Below are 23817 nucleotides of genomic sequence, written 5' to 3'. Positions count from 1 at the left end.
TCTTTATGATATATGGTTTATTTACACATACATACAACCTGAGCCTAGAGTACAGAGCATTCACATGCACCCCCACCCCCGTTTGCAAAATTGACACTTTTCTCTGTTTGGTTACATCATTCCCCACTGCAGACCTGGAAATTCCCTCCTCCTCTCTGGCATCCTCCATTGCTAACTACCCAGAGTGCAGGGTGCAGGATGGGGCACATAGTCTTAGTCTTGCTGGTGGCTTCTCTCTCTGTCTTTTGTTAGGACAATGACTTGGCCATTGCAGTGATTTCCTCTTGATGGTTCTTTTTGATGACTTGGAGCAGAGTCAGCAGAGAGGCAGCAGACAAAGAGCAAAATGGAAGCATTTTAGGATGCCTCTCTGTGTGAGCAATCCTCTCAGTAAGTTCCAATCGGCAGTGCTACCTCTTAACCTGGCAAATGATGGACAAGGGCTACCATCAAGGAACACATTGCAACCAAGTATAATCACAGCTGCCTTATTATATCATTTAAATGGCTAACTGCTTATTGAAATATAAATTTAAACTTCAATCCATAACTGTTCTTCACTTTTGCAGAATGGTAACGGCAAACCAAATACAAACAATGCATATTTTTTACAGTGAAGCTTCTGCGTAGACATGTATACACATTTTGCAGTTAATCTTTAAGGTGCCATAAGATTCTTACTCCCGCTGCCCAAATACACACAAACAAACACAAATAGAAATCTTTTAAAGGCAATACCACTTGAAATGTCTTTGAATGCAGTTTTGTCTGGAGGAGCAGCCTCCCTCAGTATTCCTGCAATAGGGCTACCTTCTTTTCTCCTGTGCGTTTAACACAACAGGCAAAAATTCAACAGGTAATCAGGAATAATAACGGGGAGGGAAATATTACTTCCTTAGAAGCTTCCCTGTACAGTGTGTGTCTTTAGGACGCAATCCCACCCCCACCCCTTTTCCTAATTATTTTGAAATAATACTGCATTGCCTTCTTATGACCTTTGACCCCGGAAGGCGAGACCGGCGCTCTCAGCCTTCATCTCCAATCCGTAACTCCGCCCCCTCTCGTCCTCTTATTAATATTAATCAAGGAATGCAGCAGCCGTTTTGTGCACATACGTCATTACTAGAATACGGCTGGCCGACGCATGCGTACAACGCGCGGTGAGCTCATCGTCTCAGCTACACACTTTGCATCCCTCCGCCCCGCGCCTTTCAGTATCGGATTCACGTCACCATAGAGATGCCCCCCCGGTTCTATCTAGCCTTTGACGGACCTCTATGACTGTCGGCGGGAGCGTCGGCCAGGGAAGAGACTCGGGCAGCACATGCGTGATGGTCCCTAGAAGAGCCAGGACCAAGAGGCGCATGCTCACCGCATGCCGCTGTGCTTTGGTCTACGGCGCATGTGCAGCACCGCCCCCCCTCCAGTCTTTCCTAGCGAGCGGCGAGTGCGCTTGCGCGCCGAGGTTCCATTCTTACCAAGCCCAAGCTGCAGCTTTATCGGCAACACAGGGGCGGAGAAGAGCATCAGCCATGCATTGCAGCAGCAGGAGCAGCAGCGGGGATTAGAGGCTTCTGCTGCTCCCATTCGTCTGAATGCCTCTTTTAGGACGTGCAGGAGTCCAAATATCTTTGCGCCCGCCTCCAGTGTCGGCGCCACAGCCTCCGCCGCCAGGTATTCACACCCGCCCGCCCTTGCACTGTCATGTTGCCCGGGATCTGCATGGGCAGGGGGCTTGGAGGGGGAGGGGAGCGAGGGCGAGGGCGGTGTGCGGGTGGGGAGCGGGAAGGGAGAGCATTGTCTGGAGCTGCAGAGCTGGCTGGATGGCGAGCGGGGATGATGAGCGAGAGGGATCCTCTGTAGGTGAAAGACTATGCCAGGGTGGGCGGGACAAAATTGCTTGGGCTTCGCATCTTGGCTCCTTTCTTTATTTTTCAGAGGTCGCGCTTTCAGTCTTCTCCGCATGTAGGATAGGGGAAAGATCTCCAGCGCCGGCACAATGGACGAGCATGATAGTTGTGGGTGGGTAGGTGGGGGGGGGGGAACTCTGGTAAGAAAGTGACCTGCCAGAGGGATATCCCCCCTGCCCTATTCCCATCTCTTTGAGATTTATATTCGAACAAAGCAAATTCGTAAGGATTAGTGCAGGGCGGATACATCTATATAGGCTGGGAAGGGTGGATTGGGTGACCTATGGAGGAGCCTCTGAATTTCTCCATGTGTTTGTAATCTACATTGAGAGAAAGAAAGACCAGAGAAATGCAGCTTTTGTATTATCCCCACCTCTCCCTATTGTGCTTAAATGTGAGTTTAAGGCAAGCCTGTGCTGCCATATAAAAGGATGAATTTCTGTTTCCACCTTAGTCCTGGATATCTTTCCCTAACTGGCTCTTTGGAGATTTTTGTTTGTCGTTGTTTCAGTTTCTCTCTCCAAAATGCGTAGGTATCTTTGTCCTATTGTTGCAGCCTTTATCTGTGTGTGCTAGGTATGTGGATTAATAAATGTGGTGTTACCATCGATTGATAATTCCCAGATTTATGGAAATATAAAATGAAATGAAACTTCCTGATGCCTTCAGTGGGCACAGCACAGGGGTCAGTTCTCAGAGCATTCATCTCAAAACTTGATCAATTCAGTTATGTGGTTATCAGTACTGTAGTGCCTAAACGAAGATGTTGCAATAAAACAATTTGCAAAAAAGTTTAGTTTGGTGAGAGGAACATGGGGATGATTGTGTCTCTTATTGGGCCTCTGGTGTTTCTATCACAGAAACTACTTCCACTGTTTTGGAGCCTTTACAGATGATCTGCTTCACTTGCTATGCAATTGGGAGAACTAAACCTCTCTCAGGAAGGTAGATGTTTGATCTCTTAGCTGGTGTGACTGTGTATATATGAAGCTTTTTATAGTTGTCAGTTTTGGCTCCCTTTTTTTGTCTATCATCCTTGAGCTATAATGTTTCCAAAATAAGATCTCTTGACTGTCTCCACTCTCCCCATCAACTATAGTAGTGAACACTGTGTCATAACTGTACAGTACAATATACAGAAATTACAATAGCATCTGTTATATAGACCTTTTTTTACATCTTTATGGATGAGAAAGATGGCTTCCTCTGCCATGCCATGTTATATGTGTTTTGAAATGATTTTTGTTTCAACTCTGTAAGAGAATAAGTGCTTCTTCAAAGTACCACTCGAACAATAAACACAAGAGATGCTACTGTCTTCCAATGTCATACTATTTAAATTAATCTAAGAACATTGTACTCCTTTTTCTTCAGTGCATATAATTCCTTATTCTTTAAAAAGAACAAACCTATGGTTCAATGGTGGTGATGGTGGAGTTCCTCTTGAGGCTTACAGCTACCTAGTTCTACAGCAGTCCTGGGTCAGCAAGGCTAGCCCGCTTCCCAGATAAAAGATAGCTGCCCTTTCCCCTGCAGTTCATATGGATTGGATAGCTTATTATTGCCTTTGAACTTGTTCTTGCAGAAGTATCCTATAATCTTACCTACACATCATTGAGTTCATAGATGGAGGGCAGACCATTCTTATTTGTCTCCTCTTAAGTGCAGGGATGGGGAGCTGTAGGCCCCCACATGTTGCTGTACTACAACTCCTGTCATCCCTGACCGTTGACCATGCTTCTAGTTACAGGTAGGTAGCCGTGTTGGTCTGCCGTAGTCAAAACAAAAATAACAACAACAACAACAACAACAATAATAATAAAATTCCTTCCAGTAGCACCTTAGAGACCAACTAAGTTAGTTATTGGTGTGAGCCTTTGTGTGCATGCACACTTTGAAAGCGCATATCAATAACTAACTTGGTTAGTGTCTAAGGTGCTACTGGAAGGAATTATTTTATTTTATTTTAATTTGTTGACCATGCTGGCAGAGGCTGATGGGAGTTGGTATCCAACAACATCTGGAGGGCTACAGGTTCCCACTCGCTGCCCTCCTGGTACAATTCCAGGCACTTGTTTCCCTCCTGCCCCTCCCAGCCAGGCTTATCTGTGGGCCAGCCCTTGAAAAGAGAAAGGGGTGGGGGGAAAACAGATGGGGTGCAAGGAGAGCTGTGGGAGTGTGAGGAGATAACTGATATGCAGGAGGAGGAGGAAACAGAAGGTTATGAATTAGGATGCCGAGAGAAGAGAGTGAGTGTATGCTAGACATGGTGCACAGAGGAGGAATCTGAGCAGCATGGGTTGTAGATAGGTGGAGAGAGGGAAGAGGTGAATAGAGAATGGGTTGTAGTATGTCACAAATAGTGTGTGTATGTAGTTGAAGCAATGATGCAGATTTCTTGCTATATTAGCAATGTAGAAGTGGCTCTCAGAGTGACTTGAGTCATGCTCCTCTGCCACAAAGCCCATAATGTGGCTGGGCACACATTGACTGATCATCTGTGTGTGGGAGAGGGTGGAGAGGTTGAAGACGCAGTGGTGGTCAGCCACCCTACAAGAAACACCCTCTACTCCTTTCATTCATGTTAACTGGGATGGGTGAATGAGGTTGGTATACATGGGCAGGAGGAATCTGGGAGACCCAAAGAGCCCTGCATTTCCCCTCCCCAAATATTTCAGGTGTTGGGGGTCAAAATGTGGAAGAGTATAGGGAAGGGTAGATTATCTGGAATGACTTGTATCTGTAATTCCTGAAAGGAACAACAGTTTTGTCCTCCACCACTTCTATGTCCTGCAGCAGGTATGTCAACTTTTGGGGTTGTGTGTGTAGGAGTGGGTTTAAAATCCTTTCTCGGGTTGGGCAAGGGGCTTAGTTTATAAAAAAAACAACTCTGCATGTGTAAATGTTAGCGTGACACTACTCTTCCCAGCCTGTTTAGGGAGGAGCCTCACCACAATTGCACTCCCCTTTGTATTTACAGTGGACCCTCTGGATACAAACTTAATTTGTCCCGGAGGTCCGTACTTACCCTGAAAAGTCAGTATCTGGAGGAGTTGCTTCTGCTCATGCACATGGTGCGATAGAGCACTTATGCGCGTGCAGCGAAACCCGGAAGTATACACTTCCAGGTTTGCTGCGTTTGTAACTCAAAATTACATCACCTGAAGGTAACGTAACTCAAGGTACCACTGTATTTCTTGCACACCTCTCCTAGTCATGTTTCCTCAGAACCAATGTACTTTGATTCAAGTAGGCTTTAGTGTCTGATACGTTTAAGATTGCTGTCTTAGGGGTTTGTTGTGGCAGAAGTGCTTTCCCCCTCTTATCTTTCTTTTCCTGCAGGAATTGAAGGTGTTAGGGTAGAGACTATTCTTCTCATGAGCACATGAAACATATGGAGTTAGACCCAGGATTCATCTAGCCCAGTGGTTCTCAATTGGTGGTATGCGAACCCCAGGGGGTCCACTTAAACCACCCAGGGGATCCATGGCACCATTCACCTAACAAATACTATCACAGAGATATCAAAATTTTCAAAAGTAGGGGGTCTGCAGTAGTTAGCCAATTGGGAACCACCAATCTAGCCCATTATGGTCTATCCTGGAGGTTGGAAATCTGTGACCTCCAGATGTTAGTGAACTCCAACTCCCCAACTCCCATCAGTCCTCATCAGCATGGCCAATGGTCAAGAATAGATGGGAGTTATAGTCCACCACCATCTGGATCTTTTGCCCACAAGGCATGTTTATGTCACCGAACTGTGGCCTGTCATCTTATTGTGGAACATGCATTGTGACCATGATCGTGAGAATTTCCACTCAAAGCCCCCTTGATTTTTCAAGTTTGGGTATATAGTGTTATATGAGCCATAATTGCTGCAGAGTGGGACAAAGCCGTGTTGAGTAAGTTGTTGGGCCAGAACTAGTGCATTTGATGATTTGAGACTTCTGAATGAATGTGTATCTTTGTGTTTCATGGAGGAAAGGCTTCCTTGATTACTCGAAACACCTGGTGGGTTCAGGTGGCTCCAGCATTCCATGGCTCCTTGTTCCACATGATCCATTTTAGTTGGTGAATACTTAATTATGTATCTTTGAGTGATATATTTGCTTGGTTGCGTTCAAGTCAAGTTCTGGAATCTTTCATGAACCCTTTCTTGGCTCAAAATCTGTCTCAAATATTGCCTTTTTTGTTACAGTAAACTTGATTAATTGTATTGTGATGTTAGTGTAAAAAAGACATCTAGCAAAGGTAGCTAACAATAATAAACATTCTAAAACAAGTCCCATTCTAGCTCACGTGGTAGAGATACTCTGGAAGAGTGATCATAGTGGGGAGACAACTGGAAACGCCCACCCTTGAGTTGTGGTTCAGCAGGGATTGGGAACCTATGGCCCTCCCCTCATCCCTATTCTATTAGCCATACTGACTGTAGCTGATGGGAGTTGGTTGTCCAATGAGATCTGGAGCGCCATAAATTCTCCATCCTTACTGTCAAGCATGTAAGCAAAGGTAATATGTTTTTATTCGCTATAAGTAATATTGGAACATAATGTTACTTGTGATAGTCAACCCTTCCAGTTACTACAGTCGTACCTTGGATACCAAATGCCTTGCGAGTCAAACGTTTTGGCTTCTGAACGCCGCAAACCCGGAAGTGAGTGTTCCATCAATCGGAAGCTGCACCTTGGTTTCTGAACATTTTGGAAGTCAAATGGACTTCTGGAATGGATTCCATTGGACTTCCGAGGTACCACTGTATTAGGCTTTTCAGTGTTTCTGTACCTTTAGTTGTCATACTGGTATTTCTCCTCAGATTGACAATAATACATTGAATTCGTATGAATTTAATCTCTTTTATATAGTATATCTAGTGTCCCACTAGCATTTATCAGGACTGATATGTAATGGAAACATAGTTCGTAATGCAGTAGGATCATCATGCGTGAAAGAAGTCAGTGGAGGGAGGGATGGGGAATATAAGGAATGAGCTGTCCTTCCTGGGAAGGACATATATAGGATGACAATGATCTCTAGAAGAGTAGCTAGCTTTCCGGTACAATCCTAGACCTGTATACTCAGAAGTAAATCCTGTTGCGTTCAGTGGGACTTACTGGTAAGTGAGCATTGTGTCTGTTGCAGCACAAAGAACAAAAGAATCTTATGACGACCTTTGAGTCAGGGATGAGGGGGACTGGACACCTACAAATGTTGTTGGACTTCCGCTCCCATCAACTTCTGCCAGAATGGCAAGAAGTCTGTGATGATGGGAACTGTAGTCCAGCAATATATGAAAACCCACAGATTCCCAATTTTTGCTTTAAAGGCTAACAAATTATTGTGGGATGAAGTTTCTAAGAGAGGAAGTCTATTATTTATATTCATTGATTTATTACATTTTAAGCAGTTCAGGGTAGTGTACACAGTCTGTGTTTTCCCCTCCCTGCCACTTTATCTTCACAACAGCTATCCTACGATAAGGATAAATATGTGCGCAATCCTATATGTGTCTGCTCAGAAATAAGCTCTGCTGAGTTAAGGGGGAAATGCTTCTAGGTTCATAGTCTTAAGTGAGTGATTGGGCCACGGTGATCCACTGAGCTAAATAGGAATTTAACCCAGTTTCCCCCAATTCAGGTCTGTCACGGCGCCCACTACATCATGACGGCTCCTACTTCATCCAGTGCATGAGTTCATAGAAGATGACACCCAAGCGTGCTGTGGGTTGGGGAATCTTACACCAAGTGAGATTTAAAAATGAAAAGTCAGTTCAGCCTCTGAGGGTTCTGTGCAACACACACACATAGATAAAATAAGCATAGTTGACCGTTTCATGGCGATTGTGATTTTGCTGATAACAGCACAGCTACAAAGATTGTGTTAACATTGTATGGTTTAACCAGCTTACTGGCATGGGTTCTAATAGATGTACTAATTCATTCTAGATGAACTTTAAAAACTTTTGCTAAAATGGATAGCGAGCAATAACTTATCCTTTCTCATTCTGTGGTAGGAAACGATTCCCATTTTACAACTGGAGAAGTTGTGGCTGCAATGCTGTGCCTGCTTCCCTGGAGTGCAATGGTGCTTGCTTTTGAATAAACACATATGCCAGGGCTGGGCCACATGTGACCCTCCCTATGTTGCAGACTCCCATCCCTCATCAGCACCAACCAGCATGGCTTCCAGGTTGATCCGCACAGGAAGTGGCAGTTGAACTCCTAACATGGCCGGCCAATGATCAGGGATGACAGGGGTAGTAGTACAACAGCATCTGGATGGTACTATGTTGGCTACTCCTGGTATATAATATTAATATGCAAGATGTGCAGAACATCTTGTCCAAGGCCATGCAGTAAGTCCATGGGTGCACAGTGGTGTCATTTTGCCTACAGAATGCTACCTGAGGTGTGATTGGACCCTGGTCTGGTGCAGTCGGCCCCTCCCTAGCTATATATCTCATTGAGGGTGAAAGGCAACATAGTGAACCTTCACATTTCTATTTAAAATGAAATGTGGGAACATTGTGCACCAACTCAAGGCCCTAGGGGTAGCACCCTGGTGTGTATAGTCTCCCTCTTCTAAATCTTTTACCCTGTCCATTGTTTTGTGCCACTTTTCAACAACTAAGGAAACTAGCTTGGTTCATTACAGCAGAAATTGAACAGGCACTAAAACGCCTGGGTCTTTCTCACAGGTAAGCGTGCACAGGAATTTGGCTGCAGTCCTGTGTACACTTTCCTGGAAGTAAGGCCCATTCAACTCAGTGAGCTCTACTTGTGCGTAGATTGCTATGAGCTTGTACTGTAAATAAATATATTGTATTTCAGGTGGATGGTTTTAGAGCTGGGCCACAAAATACAGTACAAGGCCTCTTTATACTCCAGGCTGCCTAAATAGGGCTTGAGACATAGATGAAATGGTTGAACATTAAAGCATATAGCTCAAATGCAGTGCACCAGAATAGACATTTTTGGTAAACTGACCAGTAATACACTTTGAAAATGTGAGACAGTGAAGCAAAATTAGAGCAGTGATGAGTAAGTACTCCAGAACAAATGGAAAGGATTGTATGGAACAATCCTGGCCTGACTGTAGTGGCTGCCAGTTAATTTGTGGGCCAAAGTGCTGATGCTGACCTGTAAAGCCTTACATGGGTCAGGACCTCATTGCCTTAAGGACCAGCTCTCCCCATATGAACTAACCCGGACCCTGTGCTTGTCATCCAAGGCCCTTCTCTATGCCCCCCTTCCCCAAGCAGTTTGGAGGGTGACGACACAAGAACGGGCCTTTTCTGTGGTGGCTCCCTGTCTGTGGAACATTCTCCCTAGAGAGGTTCATTGGTGCCATCATTACATATCTTTAGGCACCTGGCGAAAACATTTCTCTTTACCCAGGCCTTTGGCCATTAAATAATCAATGGCCTGTTAAATGTGTGTGCAGCGGCGGGGCTGCTGTTACGATTATTTTATTATTATGTGTATTATTATGCTGTGCATTTGGGTTTTGTTTTTTTTTTTTGAAATTTGCTCCATAAATTATGTTCTTAACAGGTCCGTGCAGTGGGGGGTGGGGGGCAGAAGCTGGGTGTGCTAGCCCCAAGCCTTGGAGGGCAAAGCTGGCCAAGGGGGGCCGCCAGGGGCTTGCTGGACTTACACTGGCATGCCAAGAACAAGCCAGTAGCCCTCAAACTCTGCACGGGTTCTTAATGTTGAACACAGCCCTGAGATCTTTGGATAGAGGGTGGTATATAAATTGAATGAATAAATAACAACAATAACAATTGTATGAAACAACATGCTTGTTATTGGGGTTTGATAGCAGATTTTACTGTTGTAGAAATATCAAAAAGATCAACATTTTAAATGGTTATCTAGATGGACGGAATAATCCCCTGTTCAAAGGAAAGCTATATTTCAGCCCTCTGCCCGTGCATTTAATGGTGAAGAATAGTCGCCTGGAGTCTTTCTCTCCTGTTCAGTGTTCCAGTCAGGTTCTTATGTGTTCATCTATCACACTGGTATCTAAGGGTCTGCTTGGTTGCCTAGCACTTTTACGGTGTTGGGGGTATTTGTCTGTCTAGCAGACTAATATATGGACAGCCTGCAAAGTCATCTTTTAAACCTCTTAAATCTGCTGTTTACAAGGGAGTGATTGCCCAGTGGGGAGATTACACAGAAAGTTGCTAACTAATTCTCATTTTTTAAAGTGGCAGGACCTTTGAGACCTGCTTATAAGTCTTTGACAAATTTGCGATAACCACAGTGCGGCCGGAGCTTATTTTTGTTTAGGACACTACTTAACGTGTATGGAGTATTGGTGGTACTTTTTTCTTTTTCTTATTGCTGCCCAGGGTAGTAGCGACGCCTCATATTTTAGTAGAAAAAGCACTGGGTACAACTGTTGAACAATTAAATTAGCCGAGCCCAGCATGCGTTTTAGTAGTCTGTGTTATAATTGATCAATCTCTTTTTAAATTGTCATGAGGCATCACTGTGGTTATTTGCTCAAGTGCGCACGAATAATACAGGATGACTGCTTAAGTCTTGGGAAGCCAGGAAGCTTGCCTGGAAAATGCTTGAGCAGCTTAAGTCCTGGAGAAGTCAGTTTTGATAGCCCTGCCCAAAGGGTTCCCCGAACTCTTGAAATACCGTATATACTCGAGTATAAGCCGACCCGAATATAAGCCCGAGGCACCTGATTTTAGGACAAAAAACTGGGAAAACTTATTGACTAGAGTATAAGCCGGTTCACCACACCACAAACCTGGTGGTGGCAGCAGCGGAGGAGGAAGAACAAGCAGCCCGAAAAGCCTCCTTTCTCGCCGCTCGTCCCTCTACCTCTGCCGCTAGCAACAGCAGACACAGGAGCCTGGTTGGGAGAGGCACAGTGCAGCGCCTCTCCCAGCCGCGGCTCCTGTGCCAGCCCTTGTGAGAGGCGGGCGGCGGCGGCGGAGGGACGAGCTGCTCGCCCCTCCGCTGCCGCCGCCTCACTCAAGGCTTATATTCGAGTATATACGGTAGTCTGCAGACATGTTTATAGGGATGTGTATCTCAAGCAAGTATTGCAATTGTAGTACAGTCTTCCTTGGTTGACAAATGCCTTGCGACTTGAAAGTTTTGGCTCCCGAATGCTGCAAACCCGGAAGTGAGTGTTCCGGTTTGCGAATGTTCTTTGGAACCTGAACGTCTGGTGTGGCTTCCACGACTTCCAATTGGCCGCAGGAGCTTCCTGCAGCCAATCGGAAGCTGCACCTTGGTTTCTGAACATTTGGAAGTAAAACGGACTTGCAGAACGGATTCTGTTCGACTTCCGAGGTACCACTCTATTGGATTAGCTGATGTAGACTTCAAATTGGGAATAAGGGCAGCCCTTCAAGAAACATGTATGCATGATGCAGTTTCCATCAGGTCTCCTCTTTATTCAGTGGAACTTTGCTGCTTTAAAAAACAAATTCTTAGCAAAGAGATGATGTACGCGGAACTACACAGGAGTATAACAAAGCAAAATGTAAAGTGGGAGAAATATGCTAACAAGAGGCCTGCCATCGGATTAGAAGACACTCTCTGAATGGCAGCATTATTGTGTTAGTTGATTTCTCTGGCCACTTTTTCTCCTTCTTTGAATATAAATTGATATGCAAGTAAGTCATGCTTTGGAGTAAGCCTGCTGATTTCAGTAGGCCTACTCTGAGCATTGCTTGCTTGGATATTGCTCATATACTCGGCAAAATGTGAGCTTCCAGCAGCCCACGGAGGATTGTTTTGAAAAACTGCCAGGTGCCATTGCTATCTCAAGCCTCTCTGGGAATTTCCAGGCTGCAACCTTGGTTTTCTCTCTGTGTGTTTTGAGAAGATGGTTGCTCTTGTTTAGTTTCTAAAAAACAACAACCCAGAGAATACAGGAGCTCAGGATTGCCTTCTGTTTTCTACATATGTGGGGATAGCCTATGGTTACTGAATAATAAGGGGAAACTCCGCTTTCCTTGTTCTCAGCTACTTTATTATATTAGTACCACTTCAAATAATTCAAGACGAAGTCATGGCTTAAATTAAAAACTAATTTCCTCACATACAGCCTTTTTGGGGTGGGGTGGGGGTGGCAATGTGAACTATGAAAATTTGTCTATGTTGAGCTCCACCCAATGTCGTTTGCAGCATGGTAATACTTAGTTCCACTTGTTCACGCTAATCTATGGTGCAGATAATTAGGTGTCGGATATATGTTACAGATTTAAGCACTACTGCAGCTGTGACACTAGCAACTAGGAAGTAATTACCATGCATGGAGCTATTTCAAGTCGCTCACTCCTTGTGCATAAGGTATGCTCCTCCAATAGGTCTCATTTTGTAAAAATTCAATTATGTTGCTAAAAGCCATGCACCTTCCTTATGCAGATTTGCTTAGCTAAATAAATCCACACAGGTTGTAAAATTCTGCATTCATAATGAATAGTTGTAGGCTTGAAAACCATGGGGTGGGAATGGGCCGGTGGGAGCCTCAAACTTATGCGTTCCCCCTTCTTCCCTCCTCTGGTGTGGCCATGAGGAAGAGACTGGAAGACTTAGCTTCTCTTTTAGATTAACTGCAATTTCTTATATCCAAACTGACAAACTGTGGCTTACCCTAAATATGCATTCGTTGAAATAAGGCAAACTAGAAACAATGGATTATGAAGCTAGGCTATTTCAACAAACCATTGTTGAGACTAACCATCGTTGAGACTAATGATGATCATAATTTTTTATTTATACCCTGCCCATCTGTCTGGATTTCCCCAGCCACTCTGGGTGGCTCCCAACAGCATTAAAAGCACAATAAACCATCACACATTAAAAACGTCCCTAAACAGGGCTGCCTTCAGATGTCTTCTAAAAGTCAGGTAGTTTTTTATTTCCTTGATATCTGATGGGAGGGCATTCCACAGAGCAGGCGCCACTACCAAGAAGGCCCCCCGCCTGGTTCCCTGTAACCTCACTTCTCGCAGTGAGGGAACTGCCAGATGGCCCTTGGAGGTGGACCTCAGTGTCCAGGCTGAATGATGGGGATGGAGATACTCCTTCAGGTATACTGGGCTGAGGCCATTTAGGGCTTTAAAGGTCAGCACCAACACTTTGAATTGTGCTCGGAAAAGTACTGGGAGCCAGTCTAGGTCTTTCAGGTGTTATATGGTCTCGGCGGCCACTCCCAGTCACCAGTCTAGCTGGTGCAGTTAGTAAAAAATGAAAGCGATCTCCTTGTAGCTGTGCTGGGAGAGGAGAGGGAAAGCTCATACAGGATCATTTCAGTAATGATAAACCATGGCTCATTGTCATGTCTAAACACAGCCATTGATCTTGGTTGTACATCATGAATTAGCAATATATGCAAAAGCTGGAATGAGCCCAAGCAAAAACTCATATTCATGTGCTTCCTCCTCCAATGCAACTGGGAAAAGGTAACATACAGACATCATGGCTGTCAGTGTCTACTAACTAGTCATGTTGGCTATATATGACCTCCAGTATTGGAAACAGTATGCCTCTGAATGCCAGTTTCCAGAGGGCATGAGCAGGAAGGTTATGTTACACTCATGTCCTGCTTATGGGCTCCCCATAGGCACTGGTTTACCACTGTGGAACAGGATGTTGTACTAGATGGGCCTTTGGTCTGATCTGCCAGGGTTGTTACATTTGAAAGAAGCCAACTTCAAACCATGGTTTATGAAGCTGGTTGGTTTATTTTATTTTAGGCCACAATCTCTGGTTCGTACAACAGTGACAAGCTTGAGATTACTTGAAAATGGAAATTATTGCTGGTGAAATCTTGCAGGCTGAGCAGAGGCAGGGATGAGAGAGTGCACAAGACTCATTTGTGGTAGTTTTAACTTGTGCATAAAGTGCTAAAGCATAGTTTAGTGTTACATGTGAGAGGGCCACTGTGTCAGACTGTAAATAGGGGCAAAGATGTTTTGTTGAGTTTATGGGAGGAGAAAATACCTATGGGAAACATCAACGAAATGGCTTTGTTGAGCAGAAAAGCAGAGTCGTCCAGATGTGTTATTTGGAAGGCCACAGATCTGTCTTGGGAACCTTTCTAGAAAACAAAACTTATGGACAAAGCTTTCCTTGAAACTTCTGACTTTTAAAGAAAAATAAAGAAGTAATCATAGCAGGCAAAGTATTAATACATTTGAAGACCCACCTGAGGTTCTACTTTATTCATTTTGTTTGGGCTTGTTTCATAATCTGCCAAAATAACTGCAGTACTCCGCTATAATTAAAGTGGAGAATGTTGCAGAGGAACAATTGTGACATTTGATATCTATTTAAAATGTAAATGCTTTGTAGCAAGAGGCAGTTTTTAAAATCTCTGCATAGCATTAAGGTACAAATAATTTATTTTCCAAGAAGAAGAAGACTTGCCCTCTCCCAGGGATATAGTGTCTCCTATCACCGTCTGGGGTGAGCACACACATGCTGAGGTGGGTGGGTGCATGCTGGGAGTGAGTGGGGTGTGCCTAAAGCAAAATTGGTAACCCCACAAATTTTGGGCCGTGGCAGCAAAAATAGAATAAAAAAGGTAGGCATGGTGCTGGGGTAGGCAGAGAGGTTCAAACCTCTCAACCCACCACCCTAATAGGACTGCAAGTGGCCTCATTCCTGCAAATTGGGATGGAGAGGGGGCAAGCAGCCCACCTTGCTGGCTGATCTGCATGGGACTATGTCCCTTGTTCATTTGAGAATGTGCAAGCATGCATGAATGAATGTGAAGTGGTCACACCTGCTTTTGGCCACATCCACCATGTAGCTCCTGGAGGGTTGGCCAAGAGTGAGTGTGGCACTTATGCCGGAAAAAGTTGGCCATCCCCGTTACAGATTATTTTTTTGTACAGTGTATTGAACTTCCTGTTACCAATTTCAGACAAAACTTGGATTCTGCCAGCTAGGTTTGCAAAGTTCTTTGTGGTCTTCATGACAGTTCCATGATGTAACCAGTTGTTGTTCCTGCTGCGACAGCAGGAAGCAGGATTTCAGTGCTAGCCAGCTGGCCCATCAAGTGCTGTCAGTTGGCTTCCATCAGATGTTGTTAAATTTTCCATGAAGTCAAGAATGCCTTGTCCGCATGCTTGGTTGCAGTCTGTGCTAGGGATGGAGAGTCCGCAAATTGGTTTGCTATAGACTCTGTCACAAGCATCCTTGCCCTGTCTGGTGAGTGTGACAATGAACATGACAGAGATGAACCCATTTTCCCAACTTGGAGCTTGGGAGAAGGGGCGTGGGGCTTGTCCCTACGATTGCACTTAGCTTTGGAAGAGTTCACAACAAAATCCGTGAAATCCTGGTTAGCTGCCTGAGTTGTTGTTGTTTTTTAAATGGACTGTGGCAATAATATATGCCACAAATGCTTAGAACAGTGTTTCTCAAACTTGGGTCCTTGGATCACAACTCCCATCATCCCTGACCACTGGTCCTGCTAGCTAGGGATGATGGGAGCTGTAGTCCAACCACAACCAAGGACCCAAGTTTGAGAAACACTGGCTTAAGAGTTGACCATGAGTTGTCAACTTTTTCTGTTTTGTTATTAAAACTACATATGGCTGTTATCTGACTGGTCAGATGCCAACATTAGTGGGAAGGCAAAGTTGATAAGACAGGCTCTTTGTCAGAAATTGGAACCTGACTCCTGTGTCCTGAACTCTGCCCCCTGAAGCACACAGTCTGTTGCTTAAATCAAATGGCTGGGAAGAAAAACCTGGACATGTGTCTGAAGTTTATGGGTGGGATCTGTACCATTTTACATTGCACACAGGTGCCCGACTTCAACATGCCTCTCTTCTGCAGGTCAGGAAGTAGTGAGTGGAGCTGAGGAGAGAACAATAGGGACTAATAGAAAATGGAGAAATATTGTTTTAATTGCAATAGACTTTTCTGTAGGGGGGGGGAAGGCTAAGTTATTTGTCTGGTTCGAATTCATATTGCTTCATATGAATTGCTAAACTTGAGATCGTAAGTCACATATTTTTGGGTTTTGTTCTTGCTACAAAATTCTCTGTCTCTGATTTGCATTCGCTTATTACAGGGTTGGTGAACCCAGGATCCTTGAGATGGGCTTGGGCTGGCATGGCCAGACAGCAGGAGGCCTGGGCCTGGGAGCTGAAGTGCGGCAACAACTGTAGGGCCACAGGTTCTCCAGCCTCATCCTACAATGTTCCTTCCAGGGGGGGGGGGAGTGTTGTTTGGCCTGCTGTTGGAAAAATAGCAAGTGGGGCCTCTTAAGGCTGGTATGGTGGCCATCCACAGACCCCAGGGTGTACCATTCACACAACTAAAACTACCATAGAGATACTAACAATTTCAAAAGTAGGGGGTCCATAGCTTGGCTTTTAAAAAACAGGGGGCTCACAGTACTTGGCTAATTAGAAACTATTGGGCTAGTATATTCATTGTTGCGTAAGCTTTTGCCAGCGCACTTCATCAAATACATGAAGTGGGCAGATGTACAAGAAAATGGGTTGTGGGGTCTGTGTTTTAAACCGAGTGAGGTTTGAAAAACAGTGAGTGCTTCATTATAGATCTTCATATAAGATGCTTAAATATACTTTCCCCCAAAAGCCTGAAGAACTATTGCTAGGTTTGATGGGAGAGGATATTAAGAAGACAGACAAAAGACTATATTTGTATGCTACGACAGCAGCTAGAGTCATGATAGCCCCAAAGTGGAAAACACAGGAGATACCGACTGTAAAGGAGTGGCAGACAAAGTTGGTCGAGTACGCAGAACTAGCAAAACTGACACATAGAATTCGCAGTCAGGAGGAGACAAAGTACCAAAAAGAATGGAGTAAATTTATGGTTTATATAAGTGAGAACTGTAGAAATCTGAAGACGTTAGCAGGACTGAAATAAATCTTATGTCATGGTTTAGTCTTTTATTAACGAAACTGTAAATTAATGATTGGAATAAGAAAACCTGCGGAAGGGAAGGAGGGAAGTCAACGGCTCTACGGAGCATAAAGTAGGATACATGTAAAAAAACTTGATGTTTTTGGTTTGTTAGTGTTGGTGTATTTAAAATGAAAACTTAATAAAAAGCATTTAAAAAAAGAAAAGAAAAAGAAAAAAAGTGAGTGCTGCTGATTTCAACGGGGTGGTTGTTTACTGTATGTATATATTTCATGGTTTTATTATAACCCACTCTGGAAAAGCTTTTCCAGGGAATGGCAGGGTAGAAAAGACTTTTTAAAAAAGAAAAAAAAAAGAGTCCAGGAATGCAAGAGGAGCAGGTGCACTCACAGTACCATGTGGAACACTGTGCATCCGATAAAATGGGGTTTTATTTATTTATATATTATCCCACCGCACCCTCACAAATGCGTGCCACAATAAATCTATTGAGTCTTGAAGGTATTGCAAGGCACTCTGTTTTTAAGGGATTACTGCATGTCAAGAAGTATTCTCCCCCCAGCTCTGTAACCAGCCAAATTCATGCATGGGTGGAGCAGGTTTTCCACCAATTTGCCTGTGCCGCAGTAAAAACAACAAAGACTCCTGCGGTACCTTGTGGTGCCACAATAATCTGGTTGTTGTTTGTTGTTGCTGCTGCTGCTGAGAGAGAGAGAGAGACTTTCCTCACAAACTGTGACACGGTGTGTCCAATAATAGTCCATCTGGCTTAGGGCTCATATCGCGGTTTTTAAGTGCAAGTTATTTCCTTGAAAAGTGTTGAGTAGGAAGGTCTGTGCTTCCAATCCTTGTTTCCAATTTTTGGCAGGCAAATGTTTTTGGGGATTGAAGCTCTTGGCAAACCTGGTTTGATCCTATTCTCTATGAAGTTTGACATTCTAAATAGAAGAGCCTGCCAGCCAACCTTGATGCTTATTTTATCCAAGATCACAGCTGGGGTCACCATGGGGAAAGGACTTTTGCATGTGCATGCTGAGTTCTTTTTCTTGCTTTCTTTTTTGAGTGGTTTGATGCTTTCCCTGCTATTCTCTGTGCTTTGGTCCAGGAAGCCTATGCACTAAGCAGCTAATTATACCTTTATCAGTGCTACCCTTGGGGCTATTAAGTGTGCACTACAGTCCTTGAACTTCTGGTCTTTCTTGTTTGCTTCTCGGATTGGTTTTTTTTGGGGGGGGGCATTATGGAGGATTTGTAGAAAAAAACAAAAAACACACCACCTCCAAAACCATTATGTACAATAGTTACGTTCCTTGGTCTGCTTATTGTTGCTATGACAATATTATTAAACTGATTGGGTGCAGCAATGGGTGGTGCATGTGTTTCTCTGAGGGGCATAGTGCCCATCTCAGCTCTTTCCCAAATATCGGTGACTCCCCTCTTACGCGGGGGTTATGTTCTGGGCCTCCAGGTGCATAGGTGAAGCATGTGTGAGTGGGGAGCCTGTTGCAGTACATACAGCTTTCTGCCTAACAGCTGTATGTTGAGCAGGCTAGCTCGATAGCAGTGAAATCTCCTGTGCGCCATTTTTTGAACCCTTGGAGTCTTTGTTTCTGAACTTTTGGCTCACTGATGCCCTCTTCGGGCTCTGGGGAGGGGCTCCTTGTGAGCCACAAGGACTTTCCAGCTCTCTTCCTCCATTCCAGCTTAGAATTAGTTATTGATTTCCCGGTGCTGCGTGTATACGCCACCACGTATGAGTCGATCGTGAACAAGTGGGGGATGGGCGCCAGTGGTAGAAAAGCCCATGGAAACTGAGCATCTTTGATGGTGACCTGTTTAGTAACAGGGCCCATCTGCGCTATACATTTAAAGCAGTATCATAGCACTTTAAACTGTCATGGCTTCTGTGGGAATGTTGATATATTGATGATTAATATCTTTCCTAACTTGTGCTAGCAAGTTTCTTCACTTAGCAGAGTGCATTCCCCCTTTACGTAGCAGAAAACTGGTTGCAGACTTGTGTGAGCCTCTTAAGACAATAAACAGTTCAACCTGGCTTGCCCAGATTGAGATATGTTCTGTTATTCCTGGTAAGACCCCTTTGACCCCCTCCCTTAAAGAATAAAGACACAACAGTCTTATTCATAAGTAACAAAAAGTAGTTTTACTCACGATCAGGCAGAGCACAGTGTGATCCCTGAAGGCAGGCTTTAGGTTTAAAGTTACAAAAATGTACAAACAGGTTTAGCCCATATGGGAGATAACCTAGGGGTGAATCAGTACAGACCAGGTGAATCAGGAAGTTCGCAGGACGAAAGAGAAGATCAAAGAGAGGGAGGTGGCTGCATGACTTGGCCTTTTACCAGGTCTGGAAAGGTCACGCCCACCTACCAGTCACATGCAAGGAAGGATGCTCCAGACCAGGTGTAACAGGAAGTTCAACTGGCTGGACCAAACATTCCCTTGCATGTCCACTCTAGCAAAACAAGGAATGTTGTATTTGACTGCTCCCAGTGGATTACATCCCACAGCTTCCCCCAAAGAATCATGGGAACTGTAGTATTTTTAAAGAATGAAAGAAAATGGACACAATCCTGGGGTGGGGGGGGGAGAGGTTTCAGCCTCCCAGCCCAGCCCTCTGATGGGGATCCAGATTGCTCCCTCTCCAGTCATGAGATTTATTAATTGATGATCAGGGAACAGAGAGACATCTTTGAGTATCATGTGAGAATGTGGGTGGTCATGTCCACTTTTGACTGTACCCATTGCTGGCCTGCAGCCCCTAGAGAGTTGGCGAAGGTTTTTTGCTATTGGGCCAAAAAATGGTTAGCCACCCCTGCTCAATGTAAAAAAGGAAGAAGCATTGGACACCCCCCCCCCGGCAATGCAACTAGCATGCTATGTTAGATTTCTCTTCACTCCGAAAATAGCATGGCACCTTGCCATAAAATTTAAGGCAGTTATTTCGCCTTACCTTTCCCACCCCCCTCTTTCTTTCTCGGAGCTACTGTCTCTTGTTGACAAAATTTCAGACTTAATGTACCCCTGGAAAGAGTCCTCAGATACAAAAGCTATTGTGTAAACAGAATAGGCGAAAGAAAATAACTGAAGCTGGAAGGCCATTGGCCTAATGAGCTCAATACAAGGGTTGTACTCAAGTCCTGTCCTAAACAATGAGAGATTCTAGTTGAACCTCCTTTGGCTAGAGTCACTGAAACGGTCCCAAGCAGCCTTACTTGGAGAGCTCTTCAAAGAGCTCTTATTAATCAAGGATGCTTTAGGCCTAGATGTCCACAGTAAGGCTTTAAAGGACAAATGCAGAACAGTACCCGATATTGTCCCCCAGCTCCTGCCCCTGCTTCTTGGGGGAATCTTTGCAGAAGTGTTGCATAACCCATTGGCAGAGTGTCATGGCTGACTCTTGAAAATCTGACAAAATCTAATTGGCAAGGGGTAGCCAGCATGGTGTATTCCTGGCTCCCATTAGCCCCAGCAAGCATAGCCAATGGGAAGGAATTACGTAGTCTGGCAACATCTGCAGGGCACAATGTTGACAAGCCCTGGGATATAGCATTTATCTGCATCAGGTGAGCATCTCCCCCCCCCCACCTGCAAGCATTCTCTGCTTCAAGAGGTTCCTCTGTTATAGGTTGTGCCACAGCCACTTAAAACCTACTCCTATAATCTACTTTGCTATTCTTAAGGTTCTTTCCACAGTTTGAATTCTCAGGAAGACAAACACTGCTGTGTTCAGCTAACAAATCACTGGATTCATGCAGCCTCCAGCTAATTCGGTACAAAGTCATAAAGGGATAGGAAGGATGGGAAAACCAGCCCAGTTGTTCTCCGGAAGCAGTGGATATAGATATTGGGGTGGTTTTCTCACATCGGCCCAACCATCCTGAACATACGTTCTTGTGAGAAATGAAGGGATAGCTCCCGGGGCAGTTTCTTCCTTGACACGAAGCCCTTGTTTGTGGTCTGGTGACTATCAAAGGGATCCAGGTAGTTGGATGATGTAATACACAGGACAGCCTCATAATGTAAGGTGCAGGCCAAAATTAATGGTTAAGATATTTGAGGTCCAGCTGTTGACAGTAGGCTTTGAGATGCTTTTTTTGTTTATTTATAGTTGTGCAATTGACTGTTGTCTTTTTAAAACAACAACAGTTTTTTATTGGTTTTATATAATTACAAAAGCACTGCCATTTGGCAGTAAACCGTCTTCAAAAGCAACTAGAATAATTATAGGTACTTTAAACTCAGTGAATAATAATAGTCAGGCATGCCATGTAAAGTCCATAAATTACGGTCCAGAATAAAATCCATAATGTGCTGACTTAAGCCAACATGACCCTCTTTCTGTTAAACGTAATAGTGTGGTCCTCTCAGTATACCTAACATAACACAAAATCAACAAAGAGATCCTCTATAGAAGTCTGTATCATCCACATCCATTGATTTGCCGGCATCTGGCATCGAGCATGCTCTCTCACATTAGTTTATGTCACCAAATCATATCATGTACTAATAAATTAGTCTTCTGTGCTTTGACCTCCTATGACTCACATTTTTTAATGTCTGTTCTTCCATTATTGCTGTTTCCCAAACCATCTGTACCAGTAGGTAAGATTAGCATTTGAAGGATTCTTCCAGAAATGTGCCATAGCTGATCTTGCAGCCTGCAATAAATGACTACTTAGGTTAATATTGTGCAGATTCTTGCCTCTCTGCCTCTCTCTTAATTGTGTGTGTGTGTGTGTGTGTGTGTGTGTGTGTTTATGGTTGTCAGAGGATTTTGTCTATGGCAGGGGTGGGGAACCTGTGTCTTCTCCATATGATATTCGACTCCAGCTCCCATCATCCTTAACAATTGGACCTGCTGGCTAGAGCTGATATGACTTGGAGTTTAACAGCAGCTGGAGGACTACAAGTTATCCATCCCTGACCCATAGTGTTAATATCTAGATAAGGGTGGCTGCGTTGAACTTTAAAGTTTTATCTAAGCCTGTTGTACAACCTTAACACAGTGAGTGAGACTGGCTGGGGCTGATGGGAGTTGTAGTCCAGATTTTCTGGAGGACACCATGTTAGGGATGGCTGGCCTAATGGCTGTATTATGAGCCTCATTTTTTCTAATAAGAAAGCCCTTTACCCTTCAAGTTACATTTCCCGAACTCTTATAACCCACAAGTAACATCTGCATCATCCCTGTGTGGAGTACTGATACACTCACCCACCACCATTTTGATGTTTTTGCCCACTTGTCTAGTGCTCTGGGACTTCGTTTTGTTTCTTAGGATTCAGCGAGGGACGTTTGTGCAGAGTCGGTATTCTTTAAAGAAACAGTCTTTTTAGTGAGCCAGTTGTTTATGGAGAAGGGTATAAATTATCTTAAAGTCCAGCCTTCCCGAACCTGGGGCGTTCCAGATACTTTGGACTGCAGCTCCCATCAGCTCTAGCCAGCATCGCCAATGATCAGGGATGACAAGAGGTATAAGTCCCAACACATTTGGAACTCACCAGGGCAGGGAAGGCTGTTTTGAATAGACAACGTACAGGCCCTGACTGCTGGAGAAGTTTTGTCATTTCACTGACGGTTGGTGCTCTTTATTTAAAAAAAGGAAAAGAGAACTGCAGCAATGATGACCTAGAAATACAGTCTGTGAGGAAAGACACTTTACTGACACTCTGCTCTTCAGATAAAAGTCAATTAGGATGTATTATTGTACTGTATTGTTTTTGTACTGGGTGATGCCTGTAGGTTTGCCCTGATTGTTTACTTGGCAAGAGATGTGCTTTACAACTGTCTGATTAACCCCCCCCCCCGCCGGCCGCCCTTCTCTTTTGAACTGAGCTTGACCTGTTTTCCTTCAAGTATGCCCTACTTTCTATACATCCAGGAGCTTCAGATGTTATCATTAGGCAGCTTATTTTTCTTTACATTGAAAGGCACCTGCAAATAATAGTTTTTAGGATGTGGAGACTCCTCCGCTCCATTTTTTTTAAAACCATGCAAGTGGTACTTTTCTAGCCGCATAAGCAGGGCTACATGAGAGACTGAAGGGAAAGGGCTGTGGGGGTTGTGGTGGTGAAGCGAGGATTGTGTGTCTGCCAGAATTAATGGAGGGAGAGTGTGTGTGTGTGTGTACTGTATTGGAATATGTGTGAGCAAAGATTCATTTCATTATGGAGGGGGAAGGGAACATAGAGCCTGCAGCTGCTGGTAAAGTGATACAGAAGAGTTGGCAGCATTGTCACCGGGCGGGGGGGGGGGGGCTCCAGTATGTGCTTCCTCTGCTTCTCTTTAAAAGTCCTGTTTGAAAACACAGGAGTTTTTGAAGACACTGAGACTTAGAGGAGGGACTGAATTTCTGTGTTAGGGGCAGAGGAGGAATGAAGTGCTCTGCCTTGCTTCAACCAGCCTGTTAACTTGCTTGCATGGAATTCCTTTTCCCTATACCTGCCAGGCTGATACTTTAATACAAGGCCACATTAGAAACAGATGCATAATAATTATAATAATAATAGTCATGCTTATAATTTATAATAATATATTAATTACCTGCCATTTACCCTAAGGTCCCAGGGCAGCTCACAGAATAAAATACAGGATAAGAACAAGTAAATAATTAAAACAAAACAGCAAAACAATAATCACCCCTTCCCACAGACACATTTTAAAGGCCTGGTTGAAGAGGAACAGTTTTGCCTGGCACCTAAAATATATACAGTGGTACCTCGGGTTAAGTACTTAATTCGTTCCGGAGGTCCTTTCTTAACCTGAAACTGTTCTTAACCTGAAGCACCACTTTAGCTAATGGGGTCTCCCACTGCTGCTGCACTGCCGAAGCATGATTTCTGTTCTCATCCTGAAGCAAAGTTCTTAACTCGACGTACTATTTCTGGGTTAGTTGAGTCTGTAACCTGAAGCGTATGTAACCCGAGGTACCACTGTATAATGAACCTCCATCTGGCATCAGTGGAGACCTTGCAGATACCAGATTTCTTAGGACACTTTG

At 44.2% G+C, this 23817-nt stretch overlaps 1 protein-coding gene and 1 long non-coding RNA gene across 8 annotated transcripts in view; one reads left to right on the top strand and one right to left on the bottom strand.

The window, feature by feature from the left end:
* Window positions 1-1404, bottom strand: LOC309541237. Its single transcript, XR_014223671.1, has 2 exons — window positions 1274-1404; window positions 1-422 (listed from the first exon to the last, which is right to left on the bottom strand). It is a non-coding gene; the product is annotated as an uncharacterized lncRNA (long non-coding RNA).
* A 96-nt stretch (window positions 1405-1500) lies between these two features.
* The window catches only part of CLASP1 (cytoplasmic linker associated protein 1), a 165318-nt gene continuing 143001 nt past the window's right edge, over window positions 1501-23817 (top strand). For 3 of the 7 annotated variants that reach the window (XM_082238057.1, XM_082238056.1, XM_082238055.1), the window contains exon 1: window positions 1503-1674. The gene's annotated coding sequence lies outside the window, so the exon portion shown is untranslated. Of the gene's footprint in view, window positions 1675-23817 lie in introns of all 7 variants that reach the window. The other 4 variants (XM_082238060.1, XM_082238058.1, XM_082238054.1 and 1 more) reach the window with 3 other exon arrangements.

This window comes from Podarcis vaucheri (genome assembly GCF_965113315.1).
Source record: "Podarcis vaucheri genome assembly, chromosome: 1".
In the NCBI taxonomy this organism is placed as follows: Eukaryota; Metazoa; Chordata; class Lepidosauria; order Squamata; family Lacertidae; genus Podarcis; species Podarcis vaucheri.
Note: the sequence above shows the minus strand (reverse complement) of the source record. Positions and strands in the feature narration are given on the sequence as shown.